This window comes from Myotis nattereri (assembly GCF_964212035.1).
Source record: "Myotis nattereri genome assembly, chromosome: 1".
NCBI lineage: Eukaryota > Metazoa > Chordata > Mammalia > Chiroptera > Vespertilionidae > Myotis > Myotis nattereri.
Genome location: NC_138075.1, coordinates 128885307 through 128903857, shown reverse-complemented (window position 1 = coordinate 128903857; position 18551 = coordinate 128885307). Strand labels below are relative to the sequence as shown.

The following is an 18551-nucleotide window of genomic DNA, read 5'->3' as shown; positions in this document are numbered from 1 at the left end:
ACTGGGTCACATTCACATAAACTAGCTTTCCTACAGCATGCTTGCCACCCATGCTTCTCTTCTTTTGTATCTGAATTTAGCCCTGTCTTTCTTTTGCCTGCTTCCTCAAGAATATTGTTTGCTATATTACCATTTTCTGTCACATATTAAATTGCTTGTCAACTACTCTTTTAAAAAGTATTATTATTACATTCATTTCCCCCAAATTGTCTTCATTTAATTATATTAGTCACCAAGCTATTTCCTTGAAGACTGTTTGTGAGAGCTTTCCTTTTTTTCCCCTAAAAGCTCCTCAATAAAGTAATGCTTTATATTTATACTTTTAGTGTGTGTGTTTTTCCAAAGGAAAGCAAACCAATTATTGTAATTGACAACAAAAGGGTCATCCAGGTTTCAATGAATGAATTTTGTTGTTGTTGTTAATCCTCACCCAAGGATATTTTTCCATTGATTTTTAGAGCGGAAGGGAGTGGGAGAGACAGAGAGAAACATTGATGTGAGAGAGACACATTGGTTGCCTCTTACACATGCCCTGACCAGGGCCAGGGATCTAGCCTGCAACTAAGGTACTTGCCCGTGACCAGAATGGAACCTGGGACCCTTCAATTTGTGGGCCAAAGCTCTATCCAGTAAGCCAAAACTGGCTAGGGCATGAATGGATTTGTTTAAAAGGTGTGCTTCATTTAGAGGTCAGTAGCCCAGTTTTGATCTTGAGAAACATCACAACTGAAAGTCAATATCTAAAAGAAGTCAACAGCTAAATGTCAACCTCTAAAAGAAACAGTCAGACCAATCCTGGACTCATGACTGTTGGATGCTTCATACCTGGCTTCACTGAATTCTAGACATTGCCCCACAGAATTCCTTTCTCTTCCTTCTCAGGGAAGCACTAGCAATTAAGGAATGATTGCACTTTATGATTTAGGCCCCTTGGAAGGGATAAAGCCTGGTGGTAAGCCCGAGAAGAGAAACTTTCCAAGGAAGCTTTAAATGGAAAAGAAAGCTGGCATCCTATCAGTTCCCACTAATCCCCTTTGCCCACATATGAAGCATCCTCCCACCTACCTAAGGGAGTTCTTTGAGGACCCCACCCAGCCAGGCTGCTTAGTGATCAGAACATGACTGACATGGCTTCTGCCAGACAGAGCAACACAGGTCCCTGCAGACAGGTCAGGACTGTGGAGTCTTGTACATTGAGTCGGGCCTGCAAACAGGCCAGGTGCTCTCAGGTTTGCCACATCCCCACACATTCCAGCCGCCTTTCACTTGGGCCAGTTTCTACTTCTGTGTTACTTTAGACTAAAACTTCTGTTTTCCTGAAAAGAAACAGGTAAATGAAAACAAAAATAATGTAAAGAGAAGATAGAACCAAGATGGTAGCATAGGTAAACACCTATACTTGCTGCCTCTCACAACCACATCAAAATTACAACTAAAAGGCAGAACAACTACCACCCAGAACTGCAGGAAAGCTGGCTGAGTAGAGGTTCCACAACTAGAGAGATAAAGAAAGCGCATTGAGACTAGTAAGAGGTGCAGAGGCGCGGTAAGTGCTGGCACCTGGATGTGCTGCTCTTTTAATCAGGAGGGAGATACAAGCTCCCACTTGCTCTGAATTCCAGTTCCAGGCAAGACTCTGGGGGACCCAGACACATATGGGGAGAAACTGGACTGTCTGGCATACAGACAGGAATGTGAGGGCAGCTTTCTTTTAGAGGTGCTCGTAGCAATCATTGTTCCTGCACAGGGGCGTGGGATGCAGAGACCCAGGGACCTCTCCAGTGCAGGGCTGGTTGGCAGCCATTGATGGTGATTCCCAGAGACCTCACCCCACCCAATTTACAACCCCACCCAAGCTGTGTGCATTGGCTTTTGCATATGAATGGCCCACCTTTCTCTGCCTAAAAGCTGTCAAACTACAGCTGGGTCAGAGAGCCCCAGAGCTTCCAAAAGAAGGCCTGAGGCCCAGCAGCAGCAGCCTGCCTTGCTTCACAGTTGGGCCTTGTCTTGGCACTTCCAAACCCCATACAAAGAGGAGGAATCTGCAGAAGTCTCTGCAGCTCCTGCTGGGCGGCCCCAGACAGTGGCAGACCTTGCACCTCCTTGGAGATCCAAGAGTCAGTGTACCCAGTGGTCAGAGTAAGACCACACCGGATTACAACTCTTCACATCCATAAGAGACACACTCAAGGGGAAGACTCAGTGAGCACCCAAGCCCCACTGAAGTAAGTCCTGCCTCATAAGGGTATCTCCTTCACAATAGCTCTCCCACTGTAGTTGCAGCTGGTCCCCACAGCCAATTGGCCTGGAGGTCAATTCCTCCCAGTGATACCAACAGCAATCAAGGGTTAACTACAACAAGATTGTGCAAACAGCCCACAAAAGGGTGCACCAAGAGCGTCCACCTCAGGTGACTTGGGAGGCTGAGCCACTGGGCCCTACAGGACAATTACCACACAAGGCAACTCTATCAACTCAAGGAGACTTAACAGCTACCCAGTACATAGAAATAAACACAGGGAAGCAGCCAAAATGTGGAGACAAAGAAACAAGTCACAAATAAAAGAAATGGATGAAAGCAAAATACTGGATATAGAGTTCAAAACCATGGTTATAAGGTTACTCAAGAATCTTCTAGAAACCTCCGAGAAATTTAGTGAGACCCTCAAGGATATACAAAAAAAAAGCAATCAGAAATTAAGCATAAACTGACTGAAATAAAGAATAATATGCAGAGATTCAACAGCAGACTAGAAGATCCCAGGAATCAAGTCAAAGATTTGAGATACAAAGGAGTAAAAAACACCCAACCAGAAAAGCAAAAAGAAAAAAGAATCCAAACATATGAAGATAGTGTAAGGAGCCTCTGGGACAACTTCAAATGTACCAATATCAAAATTATGGGGGTGCCAGAAGAAGAGAGAGAGCAAGATATTGAAAACCTATTTGAAGAAATAATGACAGAAAACTTCCCCTACCTGGTGAAAGAAATTGACTTACAAGTCCAGGAAGCACAGAGAACTCCAAACAAGAGGAATCCAAAGAGGACCACACCAAGACACATCAATTAAAATGCCAAGGGCAAAAGACAAAGAGTGAATCTTAAAAGCAGTAAGAAAAAAAACACATTTACCTACAAGGGAGTACCCATACGTTTGTCAGCTGATTTCTCAACAGAAACTATGCAGGCCAGAAGGGAGTGGCAAGAAATATACAAAGTGATAAATATCAAGAACCTACAACCAAGAATACTCTACCCAGCAATGCTATCATTCAGAATTGAAGGCCAGATAAAGAGCTTCACAGATAAGAAAACGTTAAAGGAGTTCATCACCACCAAACCAGTATTATATGAAATGCTGACGGGTATTCTCTAAGAAGAGGAAGAAGAAGAAAAAGGTAAAGAGAAAAATTATGAACAATGAAGTGACAACAAATACATATCTATCAACAAGTGAATCTAAAAATCAAATGAATAAAAAACCTGATGAATAGAACAGAGTGGTGAATGTAATAGAATCATGGGCATGAACAGGAGCAGACTGACAATTCTTGGGGGGAAGGGGTTGTGGTGGGGTGTGAGAAGAGATTGGACAAAGAGCTTACACCTGTGGATGAGGTCAGTGGGTGGCGGGGAGAGACCTGGTGTGGGATGGGAACTGGGTGGAGGGGAGCTATGGGAGGGAAAAAGAGGAACATCTGTAATAATCTGAACAATAAAGATTTAAAAAAAATAATGTAAAGACATTAGGACAAAGTCCACACCTACTTCTGTCCTCCACTTTTTCCCTTTCATAGGTTCTCCCTTAAGGCATTAACACCATCCTGTTATTGAAAGTGGACTAAGAACTCACACCAAAAAAACAAAAACAAACAAACAAAAAAACCTCCCACTTTGGTAATGTTTCAATTTACAAATGAGATTAAGTAACAGCTGTTTCCTCTAAAACAGGAGTGGAGAACATCTGGCCTGTGGGCCCTATAAGGCCTAAATATTATTTGATCTGGCCCTGCCTAGGAATTAGGGGTGAGTTAATTAAATGTTTGACCAAATATTGCAGGCTAATTTTTAAGTTGATAATTGTGTATGGCCTGAAAATGATGCTATAAATTTCCAAATGGCCATTGGCAGAAAAAAGGTTCCCCACTCCTGCAAAATAATACACATAGAAACATGACTATTAGCTGATATTTTTTCTTCTTTTAAATGCTAATAGCTATAGCACAAGGTTGATTTGGTCTTTCACATAAGGAAAAATTCCTGATAATATCCTTTATAACTGATTCTTCAATATATTGAACTTTATAAGTCAGATCTTGAATTTTTTCCTGACTATAGTACTCAGAGATTGTTGGGGGGTTTTTATATTAGATAAGATCCCAAGACACAATAACTCTTTAATCCATCATCTTTAACATCTGAGTTTTACTTGTATCTTTTATTTTTTTTTTATTTTTATTTTTTTATATATTTTATTGAATTTTTACAGAGAGAAAGGGAGAGAGATAGAGAGTTAGAAACATCGATGAGAGAGAAACATTGGTCAGCTGCCTCCTGCACAACTCCTACTGGGGATGTGCCCGCAACCCAGGTACATGCCCTTGACCGGAATCGAACCTGGGACCCTTCAGTCCGCAGGCCGACGCTCTATCCACTGAGCCAAACCGGTTTCGGCAACTTCTATCTTTTAGACAAACTTGTTTCCAAGCATCTTGGAAAAATATGTTCCACTTTATTTTTAGATTATTGTAATATAATAGTCATAATTAACATTATCTCTTTATAGTTTGAATGCAGTGCCTTGACCTTGAAGAGAGAGGAAGGAAATGGAGAACTTAGCATTAGCTTTGTCCATTAAAACACATTTTATCCTAGTCTCTTTCATTTTTTACCTTCCCTTCTTCTCTGGCTCAGGGGCAGAGATTGATGGAGATCAGTGGAGGAATTGAGTGAGGGTGGGTTTTTAGAATAATTCAGGTCAGGTGTGTGTGTGTGTTGCAGCGGGGGAAAGGGGGTGCGGGGGGGGTGGGGGAGAGGGTGTGCGGTGGCTGTAGGAATAAGCAATTAGCATTTCCAATCCAAATCTTTCTGTTGCTGGTTTCCCCCATGTCGGATTCTTCTTGCATGCTTTATTTTGAATGAACATTCTAGCTATTTCAAAATTTACGTTTTTCATCTTTTTAAATCTGTGTTTGCAACTTTTTCAACCTTCTGATGGTTTTAACCTGACTTGTCCTTATTGTCGACTTTTGGACAACCAATATAATAGTCTTCATGATCCACATTTAAGAGCATACCATTCACGTGAAGATATCTGGAGGAGATTAAAGAAAGGAGGCTACATCACCCGCAATAATGAAGTGGGTCGAAGATTACTTCCTTTTAATCATTGAAGACTTCCAAGACTTGATATAAGTTGGCTTCTATACCTCACTGGGATGGGGGTGGGGTTCACCTTTAACTTGGTCATGAGAGATACTTAATTAGAAATTCTATAAATTACTTATTATTTTTGGGTCAAGGGAAATCAGATAACAATTGTGTTTCTAAATGATACTACGTCTTCCACTGTTTTTGTTTATAATTTCAAAAGGTGATTACCAAGTAATTTGAGGATGTAAAAATAATTTTCCTACTATATCATAGTTCTCTTTCTCTGTCTCCAGTAATTTTGTATGCTTGGCAAGAATTATGTCTTATGAAATTTTTAAAAACTAAAGACAAAATAGGAACACAGCAATATTAGCCTGATATAATCTTGATAGAATAAGAATAATCTTATATTCTAATTTGTGTTGAACATTATTATTACACTAGAAGCCTGGTGCACAAAATTCGTGCACAGGGGGTTGGGGTCCCCTCAGCCCAGCTTGCACCCTCTCCAATCTAGGACCCAATGGGGGATGTCTGAATGCCACTGGCAGTCGGACATCCCTCTCACAATCCAGGACCTAACTGGATCCTGGCTCCTAACTGCTCACCTACCTGCCTGCCTGATTGTCCCTAAGGGGCCCTCCTGCCAGCCTGATCACCCATAACCACCTCTGCCTGCTAACCTGATTGCCCCTAACTGCCCTCCCTTGCCAGCTTGGTTGTCCCCAATAGCGCCCCCTCCCCCCACCAACCTGGCTGCCCCCAACTGCTCCCCCTGCCGGCCTGGTTGCCCCACACAGCCTGCTGTTTAGTCATTTGGTCGCCCCTCACTAACCTCCCTGCCGGCCTGGTCGCCCCACTCAGCCTGTTCGGTCGTCCATTCAGTTGTTTCAGATGTGATGGCCCCTGCCTCTTTATATGTATAGATTGGTACTTTATACTTTTTTTTTTATTGCTTAAAGTATTACAAAGGGTATTACATATGTGTCCATTTTATCCCCCTGCCCTAGATAGTCCCCCAGCCTCCCCTATCCCCCAGTGTCTTATGTCCATTGGTTATGCTTATATGCATGCATACAAGTCCTTTAGTTGATCTCTTACCCCCCTACCTCCTGCCCCCCAACCCTCCCCTGCCTTCCCGCTGCAGTTTGACAATCTGTTTGAGGCAGCTCTGCCTCTGTATCTATTATTGTTCAAAAGTTTATAATGGTCTCTATTATCCATGAATGAGTGAGATCATGTGGTATTTTTCCTTCATTGACTGGCTTATTTCACTTAGCATAATGGTCTCCAGTTCCATCCATGCCGTTGCAAATGGTAAGAGTTCCTTCCTTTTTAGAGCAGCATAGTATTCCATCGTGTAGATGTACCACAGTTTTCTAATCCATTCATCTACTGATGGGCACTTAGGCTGTTTCCAGATCTTAGCTATGGTGAATTGTGCTGCTATAAACATAGGGGTGCATATATCCTTTCTGATTGGTGTTTCTGGTTTCTTGGGATATATTCCTAGAAGTGGGATCACAGGGTCAAATGGGAGTTCCATTTTCAGTTTTTTAAGGAAACGCCATACTGTCTTCCATAGTGGCTGCACCAGTCTGCATTCCCACCAGCAGTGCACAAGTGTTCCTTTTTCTCCACATCCTCTCCAGCACTTGTCGTTTGTTGATTTGTTGATGATAGCCAGTCTGACAGGTGTGAGATGGTACCTCATTGTTGTTTTGATTTGCATCTCTCGGATGATTAGTGACTTTGAGCATGTTTTCATATGTCTCTTGGCTTTCTGAATGTCCTCTTTTGAAAGGTGTCTATTTAGGTCCTTTGCCCATTTTTTGATTGGATTGTTTATCTTCCTTTTGTTAAGTTGTATGAGTTCCCTATAAATTTTGGAGATTAGGCCCTTATCAGATATGACATTGGCAAATATGTTTTCCCACACAGTGGGTTTTCTCGTTGTTTTGTTGATGGTTTCTTTTGCTGTGCAGAAGCTTTTTATTTTGATGTAGTCCCATTTGTTCATTTTCTCTTTAGTTTCAAGTGCCCTAGGAGCTGTATCAGTGAAGAAATTGCTTCGGCATATGTCTGAGATTTTGTTGCCTTTGGATTCTTCTAGAATTTTTATGGTTTCCTGTCGTACATTTAAGTCCTTTATCCATTTTGAGTTTATTTTTGTGTATGGTGTAAGTTGGTGGTCTAGTTTCATTTTCTTGCATATATCTGTCCAATTTTCCCAACACCATTTATTGAAGAGACTATCTTGGCTCCATTGAATGTTCTTGCCTCCTTTGTCAAATACTAATTGAGCATATTGGTTCGGGCCAATTTCTGGGCTCTCTATTCTATTCCATTGATCTATATGCCTATTCTTGTGCCAGTACCAGGCAGTTTTGAGAACAGTGGCTTTGTAATACAACTTGATATCTGGTATTGAGATCCCACCTACTTTGTTCTTTTTCAGGATTGCTGCAGCTATTCGGGGTCTTTTTTTATTCCAGATGAATTTTTGGAGAGTTCGTTCTAGATCTCTGAAGTATGCCGTTGGTATTTTAATGGGAAGTGCGTTGAATTTATAGATTGCTTTGGGTAGTATGGACATTTTAATGATGTTGATTCTACCAATCCACGAACACGGTATGTTCTTCCATCTGTTTATGTCTTCCTCTATATCTTTTTTCAACGTCCTGTAGTTTTCTGAGTAGAGGTCTTTTACCTCTTTAGTTAAGTTTATTCCTAGGTAGCTTAATTTTTTTGGTGCAATGGTAAACGGGATTGTTTTTATAATCTCTCTTTCTGAAAGTTCACTATTGGTGTATAGAAATGTCTCAGATTTCTTGGGGTTAATTTTGTATCCTGCTACATTGCCAAATTCATGTATTAAGTCTAGTAGCTTTTTGATGGAGTCTCTAGGGTTTTGTATGTATAATATCATGTCATCTGCAAATAAGGACAGTTTTACTTCCTCTTTTCCAATTTGGATGCCTTTTATTTCTTCTTCTTGCCGAATTGCAATGGCTAACACTTCCAGTACTATGTTGAACAGGAGTGGTGAGAGGGGGCATCCCTGTCTTGTTCCTGTTCTTAGGGGAAATGGTGTTAGTTTTTGTCCATTGAGTATGATGTTGGCTGTGGGCCTGTCATATATGGCTTTTATTATGTTGAGGTATGATCCATCTACTCCCACCTTGCTGAGAGTTTTTATCAAAAATGGGTGTTGAATTTTGTCAAATGCTTTTTCTGCATCAATTGATATGACCCTGTGGTTTTTTTCTTTCAATTTGTTTATGTGATGTATCACGTTTATTGATTTGCGGATATTGTACCATCCTTGCATCCCTGGGATAAATCCTACTTGGTCATGGTGTATGATCTTTCTGATGTACTGCTGGATCCGATTTGCTAAGATTTTGTTGAGGATTTTGGCATCTATGTTCATGAGGGATATTGGCCTGTAATTCTCTTTCATTGTGTTGTCTTTACCTGGTTTTGGTATTAGGGTGATGCTGGCTTCATAGAATGAGCTTGGAAGTGTTCCTTCCTCTTGAAATTTTTTTAGTAGTCTGAGGAGGATAGGTTTTAGTTCTTCCTTGAATGTTTGGTAAAACTCCCCTGTGAAGCCGTCTGGTCCTGGGCTTTTGTTTGATGGAAGCTTTTTGATGACTGCTTCAATTTCTTCCATAGTTATTGGCCTGTTGAGATTTTTAGATTCTTCCTGATTGAGTTTTCGAATGTTGTATTTTTCTAGGAATGTGTCCATTTCCTCCAGGTTGTCTAGTTTGTTGGAGTAGAGTTGACCACAGTATTTTTTAACAATCATTTGTATTTCTGTGGGGTCTGTAGTTATTTTGCCTCTATCATTTCTGATTTTGTTTATTTGGGTCCTCTCTCTTTGCTTCTTGGTGAGTCTGGCTAGAGGTTTGTCAATCTTGTTTATCCTTTCAAAGAACCAGCTCTTGGTTTCATTGATTTTCTGTATTGTTTTTTTGGTCTCTATGTCATTTATTTCTGCTTTAATCTTTATTATCTCCTTCCTTCTGCTCACTCTGGGGTTTTCTTGTTGCTCTCTTTCTAATTCTTTGAGTTGTAGAGTTAGCTGATTTACTACCATTTTTTCTTGTTTTTTGAGATAGGCCTGTAGAGCTATAAACTTCCCTCTCAGGACTGCTTTCATTGTGTCCCATAGGTTTTGGATTGTTGTGTTTTCATTGTCATTAGTTTCCAGGATGTTTTTAATTTCTTCTTTGATTTCATTGGTAATCCAATCAATATTTAATAGCATGCTATTCAGCTTCCAGGTGTTTGAGTATTTTGGGTTGTTTTTATTGTAGTTTATTTCTAATATTATGCCATCGTGGTGTGAGAAGATGCTTTTTATGATTTCAATCTTCTTGAATTTGGGGATACTTTGCTTGTGACCCAATATATGGTCTATTTTTGAATATGTGTCATGAGCACTTGAGTAGAATGTATATTCCGTGGCACTGGGGTGAAGTGTTCTGAAGATGTCTATTAAGTCCATCTGATCTAGTGAGTCATTTAGGATTGCTGTATCTTTGCTGATTGTTTGTCTAGAGGACTTATCCAGTGCTGTCAGTGGTGTATTAAAGTCCCCTACTATGATTGTATTGTTGTTGATCTCTCCTTTGATATCTTCCAGGAGTTTTTTTATGAATTTGGGTGCTCCTGCATTGGGTGCATATATGTTTACCAGGGTTATATCTTCTTGTTGAATTGATCCCTTTAGTATTATGAAGTGGCCTTCCTTATCTCTTGTTATGGCCTTCACTTTGAGGTCTATTTTGTCCGATATAAGTATTGCTACCCCAGCTTTCTTTTCCTTTCCATTTGCCTGAAAGATATTTTTCCATCCTTTCACTTTCAGTCTGTGTGAGTCCCTTCTAATGAGGTGGGTTTCTTGTAGACAGCAGATGTATGGGTCATGTTTTTTTATCCATTCAGCCACTCGATGTCTTTTGTTTGGAGCATTTAGTCCGTTTACGTTTAAAGTTATTATTGAAAGGTACTTGTTTGTAGCCATTTCTGTTTTTGTGTGTGTGGCTGTTTTCTTTCTGAGCTTTTTATTATTTTTATACCAGTCCCTTTAGCATTCCTTGCATTGCTGGCTTGGTGGTGATAAACTCCCTTAGCGTTTTTTTGTCTGTGAAGCTTCTTATTTCCCCTTCAAGTTTGAATGATAGCCTTGCTGGATAGAGTATTCTTGGATTCAGTCCTTTGCTTTGCAGCACTTTGTAAATTTCTGTCCATTCTTTTCTGGCCTGATGTGTTTCTGTTGAGAAATCATTTGACAATCTAATGGGCGATCCCTTGTATGTAACTTTCCGTCTCTCTCTTGCAGCCTGTAAGATTCTCTCTTTGTCCTGAACATTTGCCATGGTAATTATGATGTGTCTTGGTGTGGGTCTTTTCGGGTTCACCTGGTTTGGGACTCTCTGGGCTTGTGTGACTTTTTTCTTCCCCACCTCAGGGAAGTTTTCTGATATTATTTCTTCTAATAGGTTTTCTAATCCTTGTTCATCCTTCTGTTGTTCTGGTACCCCTATTATTCGTATGTTGTTTCGTTTCATGTTGTCCCAAAGCTCCCTTAGGCTCTCCTCCTGTGTTTTAATTTTTTTCTCCAATTGCAGTACATTTTGGCTGTGTTTTGCTTCCTTGTCTTCTAATTCACTAATTCGGTCCTCTGCTTCTCCTAGTCTACTGTTGATACTTTCAATGGAGTTTTTCATTGCAGCTATATCACTCTTCATTTCTTCTTGGGTCTTACTTAAGTTGTTGATTTTTTCATCTGTTTCTTCTAGCTTCTTCCATATGTTATCGATTTTTTCATCTGTTTCTTCTTGCTTCTTGCAGAGGATGTCGATTTTTTCCTCCATCCGGTTTATGCACTCTAGGACCCTTATTCTGAATTCTTTGTCTGTCATGTTGCATGCCTCTGTATTACTTAGCTGCTTTTCTGGAGAGCCCTCCTTCTCTTTCCTTTGGGGGTTTCTTTGTCTACCCATGTTTGATCTCACTGACATATCTAGACGTTGAGTCATTCAGTGGTTGCTCCCTTGGTGGCAGTGACTCCTTGGTCTGTGGTTGCTCTTCGGGCGGTTGCGGTAGCAGCTGCTCTTCAGTTGGCAGCAGCTCCTCTGGTGTGTGCTGTTCACAGCTGAGGTGGCTCTTCTGGCTGGTGGGGCGAGGCTTCACATACAGCTGCTGTTCCTCAGCAGAGGGTGTGGTGCTCTGGAGGTTGCTGTAGCTTCGATCTGCTGCGTTGATTTAAAGGCACAAAATACAACACAACAAGGCACCACGTACCCGGCAGTATACACAAATATATTCACGATATTAATAACCCCAAATAAAGGTGACCACCCGAGTTAAGAGAATTAGGGGATAAGGAGGATGGAAGGGAAAAAGATAAAAGAGAAAAAAGAAAAGAAAAGTAGGGACCAAAAAAAAAAGAGTGCAAAAATGAAATTGGGAAAAAGGAGGGGGGGAAAAAGCGAGAAAAGAAAAGACAAGAAAAAAGAAAGAAAAAAAAAAGGAGAAAAAAGAAAAAAAAAGAAAATAAAAGAGCGAAAAAAGAGAATGAAGTGGAAGAGGGGAAGAGACTTTTAATATGAAGAGAATACTCCTATAGAACCGCCATTAATCCCAACAGATTCCAGCAACAGCTCCCTGGAGATGAATGCAAACTAGAAACAACCAATAATATAACGATGAAAATAGAATGGAGAACACTAATCCCAAAATAAAATAAAGAGAAAATAAAATGACACTTTAAAAAATGGTAAAATGGTAGCAGTAATAATACTGGTTAAAAATAAGAAGGTAGTAGTTAAAAGGGTAAAATGAGGTGATGGAAAAGAAGAAAAAAAAAGAAAGAAAGAAAAGAAAAAAGAAGAAGAAAAAAATTGGTTTCTTAGTTAAAAGGTGAAAAAAGAAAAAGAAAAAGAAAAAAAAAAGACTTGCAGTAGTGAAGGTCCCTCGGTTCTTCTATTCTTCAGTGTGGCTCGCCTTAGACCTGCCAGGTATTCAGGAGAGTGTTGAGTTCCCCTGCGATACACTGTTCCTCTGTGTTGTAAACCACAGTCCTTATTTTAAAGCAGGCCGCATTTCTTTCCCAGACTGCCTTATTTTATGTTTAGCAAAGAGTCAGTTTGTGGGTCAGCCTCTGGGTGGCAGTGTTCTGGGGTTGGCCTCTGAGGCTATAGGGCCTTTCTGTCCAGTGGAAGTTCACTGCCCAGAGCTGGCTGCGTAATAGTTAGTTACCGGCGCTGTGTTGTTGCTGGGATTGAAAATCCCTCTATAGGCCAGACCCTGTTAACTCCCAGGGATTGATCAGATTATTTTAATCCTTGATCTCCTACAGGGTGGAATCTGGGTGTGGCTGTGCTCCTTGCCTGGGGGCTGGGGGTGGAGTCTCACTCTCTGGAGAGAATGTCTGCCCCAGACCTGGGCTCGGGGGTGTCTCAGCACTCAATTCGCTGCCACCTCTCCCGGCCCCCCCTCTCTCTTCAGTCTCTCCCCAGATTCCACTCCTCCGCACACTCTCCCTCTCTTCAGCACAGGTGAGTGTCTGTATCCGAAATGTCCCATGAACAGGATTCAGTGAAAACAAACAAACAAACGCAGGCAGCGGAAACGGGAAAGGCTCGGTTTCTGTAAGCTTCTTCTCTTACCGGGACTGCATGGTCTGGTCAGCTCTTCAGGCTGCCCCCTTTAGGCTCAGTCCTCCGTGATCACAGAACCCAGCTCTCAATTCCCCCGGTGGCGCCAGGAATCCCGCGGTTCTCCTTTCCCCCTGTCAGGGGCTGTGCCTGTCCCAAGGGACGCGGCTGTCTGCCACGCGGTCTCACTCCGACTCTCTGGGCTCCGGTACTTTATTCTAATAACTCCAATTGTGTGTACTGAATTCATAAATAGTATTTTTAAAAAGTAATGAGACTTGTATAGAAATGTCCTATTGTTTAACGATTGTAGAGATATACTACTTACAAAATGGTTAGCAATTATTACTCTTATTACCAAAATGGTATCAAATTTTATATTATTACTATTTTTCCTCCATAAAGTGTTTGCTATGATTTTTAAATGTTTACATTTATATTTTTTGTTATTGTTTTTTTTTTTTTTAGGTTGTATGTAACTTGAAGGAATTTAACAAGTACAGGTAATATCTTACAAGTCTGAAATTAGACTTTGAAAGGCACTACTTAAAAGAACAAGTATGTTAAATACTTAAATTTGTTTTCTTACAAAAGGTTTGGAAGAAAGATTTACTTGTATGAAAAGTATTTTTTCCAAATGTAAATTTAGAGCAGGAATAAAGAATAATTTTGGGTGACTTTATTAGCCATGAAAGGGACAGATCATTCTATTAATGTCAGTGGTAGTTTGTGTAATTTAGTAGCTAAATTGTTCCTCCAATGTGTTTCTTCTGTCTGAGTTGGAGCCAATAAAAAGTCTATTGTGGCAGCAAGATCCTGAAGCTGTAACCAAAAACAGCTTGAGTAACAGGAGAGGAACCGTGGGAATAGTTATAATGTCCTATGGGTGACGCAAGAAGATGCACACTGTGTGTTTGTACCCATGCACGTGCAGCTGTGATCATCCAGTAAAAAAACTATCCTATCTAATAAAAGAGAAACATGGTAATTAGGGTAAGACTGCTACCCTTCCCATTGGCTAATCAGGGCTATATGCAAATTAACTGCCAGCCAAGATGGCGCTGGCAGCCAGGCACCTTAAAGTGAACACGAGGCTTGCTTGCTTCAGTGACGGAGGACTCCAACGTTCCCCGCCTGCCTGCCGGCCTCTGAGCTGCAACTTTAAGCAACTATGTTACAAATATAGAAGCTAAACAAAACCCCAGAAACCTGCTTTAGTCGCCGGACTTCAGCCAGCAGGATCGCAACATTGTTTCAAATACAGAAGGTAAACAAAGGCCAGAAACCTGCTGTCAGCAGCGGAGGCCCAAGAGCTGGAGCCTCAGAGCTAAAGCTGGCCCAGAATTAAAAAAAAAGAAAAAAAGGAGCCGTTGGGAGCTTCAGTCACCCACCAGCCTGAAAACAGCCCTCAGCCCCTTACCAGACTGGCCAGGCACCCCAGTGGGGACCCCCACCCTGAAGGGTGTGTGACCAGCTGCAAACAGCCATCATCCTTTCATCCAGGCACCCCAGTGGGGACCCCAACCCTGATCCAGGACACCCTTCAGGGCAAACCAGCCGGCCCCCACCCATGCACCAGGCCTCTATCCTATATAGTAAAAGGGTAATATGCCTCCCAGCACCGGGATCAGTGGAGCCTCGAGGCCTCCCGGCACCGGGATCAGCATGATAGGGGGCAGTGCCCAAACCCCCTGATCGCCCTGCGACTCTGTGTGACAGGGGGCGGGGCCACAACCTCCCTATCGGCCCTGCTTTGTTCGTGACAGGGGAAGGCACCCCAACCCCCTGATCAGCCCTGCTCTGTGCCTGATAGGGGGGAGCTCCCCAAACCCCTGATCACCCTGCCGCTCTGTGTGTGACAGGGTGCGGCGCCCCCCCCCCCCCCACGGGCCCTGCTCTGTGTGTGATGGTGTAGAGCCATAACCTCCCCATCGGCCCTGCCTTGAGTGTGACAGTGGCGGTGCCCCAACCCCCTGATCCACCCTGCTCTGTGTGTGACAGGGGGTGGTGCCCCAACTCCCCTATGAGCCCTACTCTGTGAGTGACAGGGCGGAGCTCCCCAACCCCCTGATTGGCCCTGCTCTATGCATGACAGGGGGGAGCTCCCCAACCCCCTGATCAACCCTGCTCTGTGTGTGACAGGTTATGGAGCCCCAACCTCCCTGATGGGCCCTGCTCTGTGAGTGACAGGGGGCAGCGCCCCAACCCCCTGATTGGCCCTGCTCTGTGCGTGACAAGGGGTGGCACCGCAACCTGGCCATCCATCCTGCCTTGAGTGTGACAGGGGGCAGTGCCCCAACCCCTCAATCAGCCCTACCCTGAGCATGACTGAGGGTGGCATCGCAACCTCCCGATCCATCCTGCTCTGTACATGACAGGGGTGGCGCCCCAACTCCCCAATCAGCCCTGCTCTGAGCCCAACCAGGGGCTTCACCTAGGGATTGGGCCTGCCCTCTGCCACCTGGGAGCAGGCCTAAGCCAGCAGGTCGTTATCTCCTGAGGGGTCCCAGACTGTGAGAGGGCACAGGCCGGGCTGAGGGCCCCCCCCTTCCCCCTGAGTGCACAAATCTTTGTGCACCAGGCCTCTAGTCCTATATAATAATAGACAAACATGGTAATTAACTGTACCTCCAACACGCTTCCCATTGGCTAATCAGGACGATATGCAAATTAACTGCCAACCAAGATGGTGGCCAGCAGCCAGGCAGCTGAAGCGAATAGGGTGCTTGCTTGCTCCAGTAAAGGAGGAAGCCAAGGTTCCCCACCTGCTGCTGCCAGCCTCTGAGCTGCACTCTAAGAAACAATGTTGCAATTATAGAAGCTAAACAAACCCCAGGTACCTGCTTTCAGCCAGCTGGCCTGGGAGCTGGAGCTGCAACAGTTTTTAATTATAGAAGCCAAACAAATCCAGATACCTGCTTTCAGCAGCCGAATTCTCAGAGCTGGAGCCAAGCCTCAGAGCTAAAGCCGGCTCTCAGTTCCAGTGACAGCCATAGAAGGTAAATAAATCCCAGAATAAAAAAGAAAAAAGAAAAAAAGGAGTGGTTGGGAGCTTCAGTCAAGGAGAGGTTGGGAGCTTCAGTCACCCACCAGCCTGAAAACAGTCCTCAGCCCTTCAACCAGACTGGCCAGGCACCCCAGTGGGGACCCCCACCCTTAAGGGGGTGTGACCAGCTGAAAACAGCCATCAGCCCCTCACTCAGGCTGGCCAGACACCCAAGCGGGACCCCTACCCTGATCCAGGACACCCTTCAGGGCAAACCAGCCAGCCCCCACCCGTGCACCAGGCCTCTATCCTATATAGTAAAAGGGTAATATGCAAACTGACCCTAACAGCAGAAAGACTGGGAATGACTGGTCACTATGACACACACTGACCACCAGGGGGCAGATGCTCAATGCAGGAGCTGCTCCCTGGTGGTCAGGGCGCTCGCACATGGGAGGAGCTCTGCTCAGCCACAAGCCAGGCTGATGGCTACCAGTACATCGGTGGTGGTGGGAGCCTCTCCTGCCTCCTCAGCAGCGCTAAGGATGTCCGACTGCAGTTTAGACCTGCTCCCCGCTGGCAAGTGGACATCCCCCAAGGGCTGCCGGGTTGCCAGAGGGATGTCTGATTGCCATCTTAGGCCCAATCTTCCGGGGAGCAGGCCTAAGCCAGCAGCTGGTCATCCCCTGAGGGGCCCCAGACTGCGAGAGGGCACAGGCCGGGCTGAGGGACCCCGCCCCTCCCCCCTAGTGCACAAATTTTTGTGCACCGGGCCTCTAGTATATATATAAAAGCATAATATGCAAATAGACCAGGTGGCTGAACAACCGGTCACTATGACACATACTGACCACCAGGGGACAGACGCTCAATGCAGGAACTGCCCACAGTCCCTGCCGGCCAAACTCTGGGTCCCTTCCCCCTAACTCCACCCCACACCCCTGCAGGCTCCAATTGCTGGATGGGGAACAGGGAAACTTGGGTTGGTGGCAGCGGGGGGCAGGTCCGGCTGCCAGCAGCCAGGGAAGATGGCTCTGATCACAGGCCAGGCCTAGGGACCGTACCATGCATGAATTTTGAGCACTGGGCCTCTAGTTATCTTACAAAGGTAAAGCCGAATGATTGGGTGTAGAGAGAGTGGGTATAAATAGTGACTTCTGTTCAAATTTTAAATTTTTATTTTTTAAAAATGAATAGTTTTATTGATTTTGAGAAGGAGAGAGAAGAGAGAATCATTGATGTGAGATCTCACCATGGATTGGCTGTCTCCTTTGTGTCCCCTCTTGTGATTGAGCCGGGAACTCGGGCATGTGCCCTGATTCGAAATGCTTTGACTGGAATCCAACCAGCAACCTCTCAGTGCATGGGACAATGCCCAAGCAACTGAGCCACACTGGCTAGGCTTCATTCAATTTTTGACTCAAAATTAGTCTCTGTGTGTGTCATGCACATGATATGTCCATGAGTGAATTTGGGTTTTAGGTTCAAGAAAGATGTGTGTATGTGTACTTTTCACATTTATGTTCTACTAGAGGCCCAGCGCACAAAATTCATGCAGGGGGGGCGGCCTCAGCCCAGCCTGCACCCTCTCCAATCTGGGACATCCCTCTCACAATCCAGGACTGCTGGCTACTAACTGCTCACCTGCCTGCCTGCCTGATCACCCCTAATTGCCACTGCCTGTAGCCTTATCACCCCTAACTGTTCCCCCTGCTGGCCTGGTCGCCCCAACTGCCTCCTCACCAGCCTGGTCGCCCCAAAGTGCCCCCCCCCCCGCTGTCCTGGTTGCCCCCAACTGTCCCCCTGCTGGCCAGGTTGGCCCCTACTGCCCCCCATCTTGGCAATGTCACCCCAACTGCCACCCTCTCCTGGTCTGGTCACCCCTAACTGCCCCCCATGGCCTAGTAGCCCCTAACTGCCCCCCATGACCTGGTAGCCCCTTACTGCCCCCTCTGCTGGCCTGGTTGCCCCCAATTGCCCCCTCTGTTGGCCTGGTTGCCCCATGCAGTCTGCTGCTCAGTTGTTTGGTCAGCCCTCACTAATCCCCCTGCCAGCCTGGTCGCCCCATGCAGCCTGCTGTCTAGTAGTTTGGTTGTCCTTCACTAACCCCTCTGCTGGCCTGGTCACCCCATGCAGCCTGCTAGCCTGCTGTTTGGTCGTTACTATTACTGTAAGGGAGTCCTGGACAGGTTGCACATTCGTCTATTATTAGTATAGATGGTTGAGAGAGTGGTATAGAAATGAGAATAAGTTACCTTTACCTTTAAGTGTTCTTTATTTTCCACAATTTCTCCCTCTGTGTCTAGAGCTTGTCCTACCCTTCTATGTTTTCATTTCATTTTTTCAGAATGGATGGAAATATATGGTGAGATATTTAGTTTTCATTTTCAGACAGAAATTTTAATTTGGTTCAGTTAAACAGGCCTGTAATGGATTCAAAATAGATTTAAATAAAGTTAAACAGACTTAGTTATTTAGAAAATACAGGAAGTTTACTAAACAGTAAATAAAAAAGGCA

At 44.1% G+C, this 18551-nt stretch overlaps 1 protein-coding gene across 1 annotated transcript in view; it reads left to right on the top strand.

Annotated features, from left to right (window-relative positions):
• Positions 1-14393, top strand: part of LOC308523033 (uncharacterized protein) — a 128250-nt gene extending 113857 nt beyond the window's left edge. Inside the window, exon 5 of the mRNA XM_081096692.1 lies at positions 13516-14393. The gene's annotated coding sequence lies outside the window, so the exon portion shown is untranslated. The remainder of the gene's footprint in view (positions 1-13515) is intronic.
• Positions 14394-18551: the final 4158 nt, after the last annotated feature.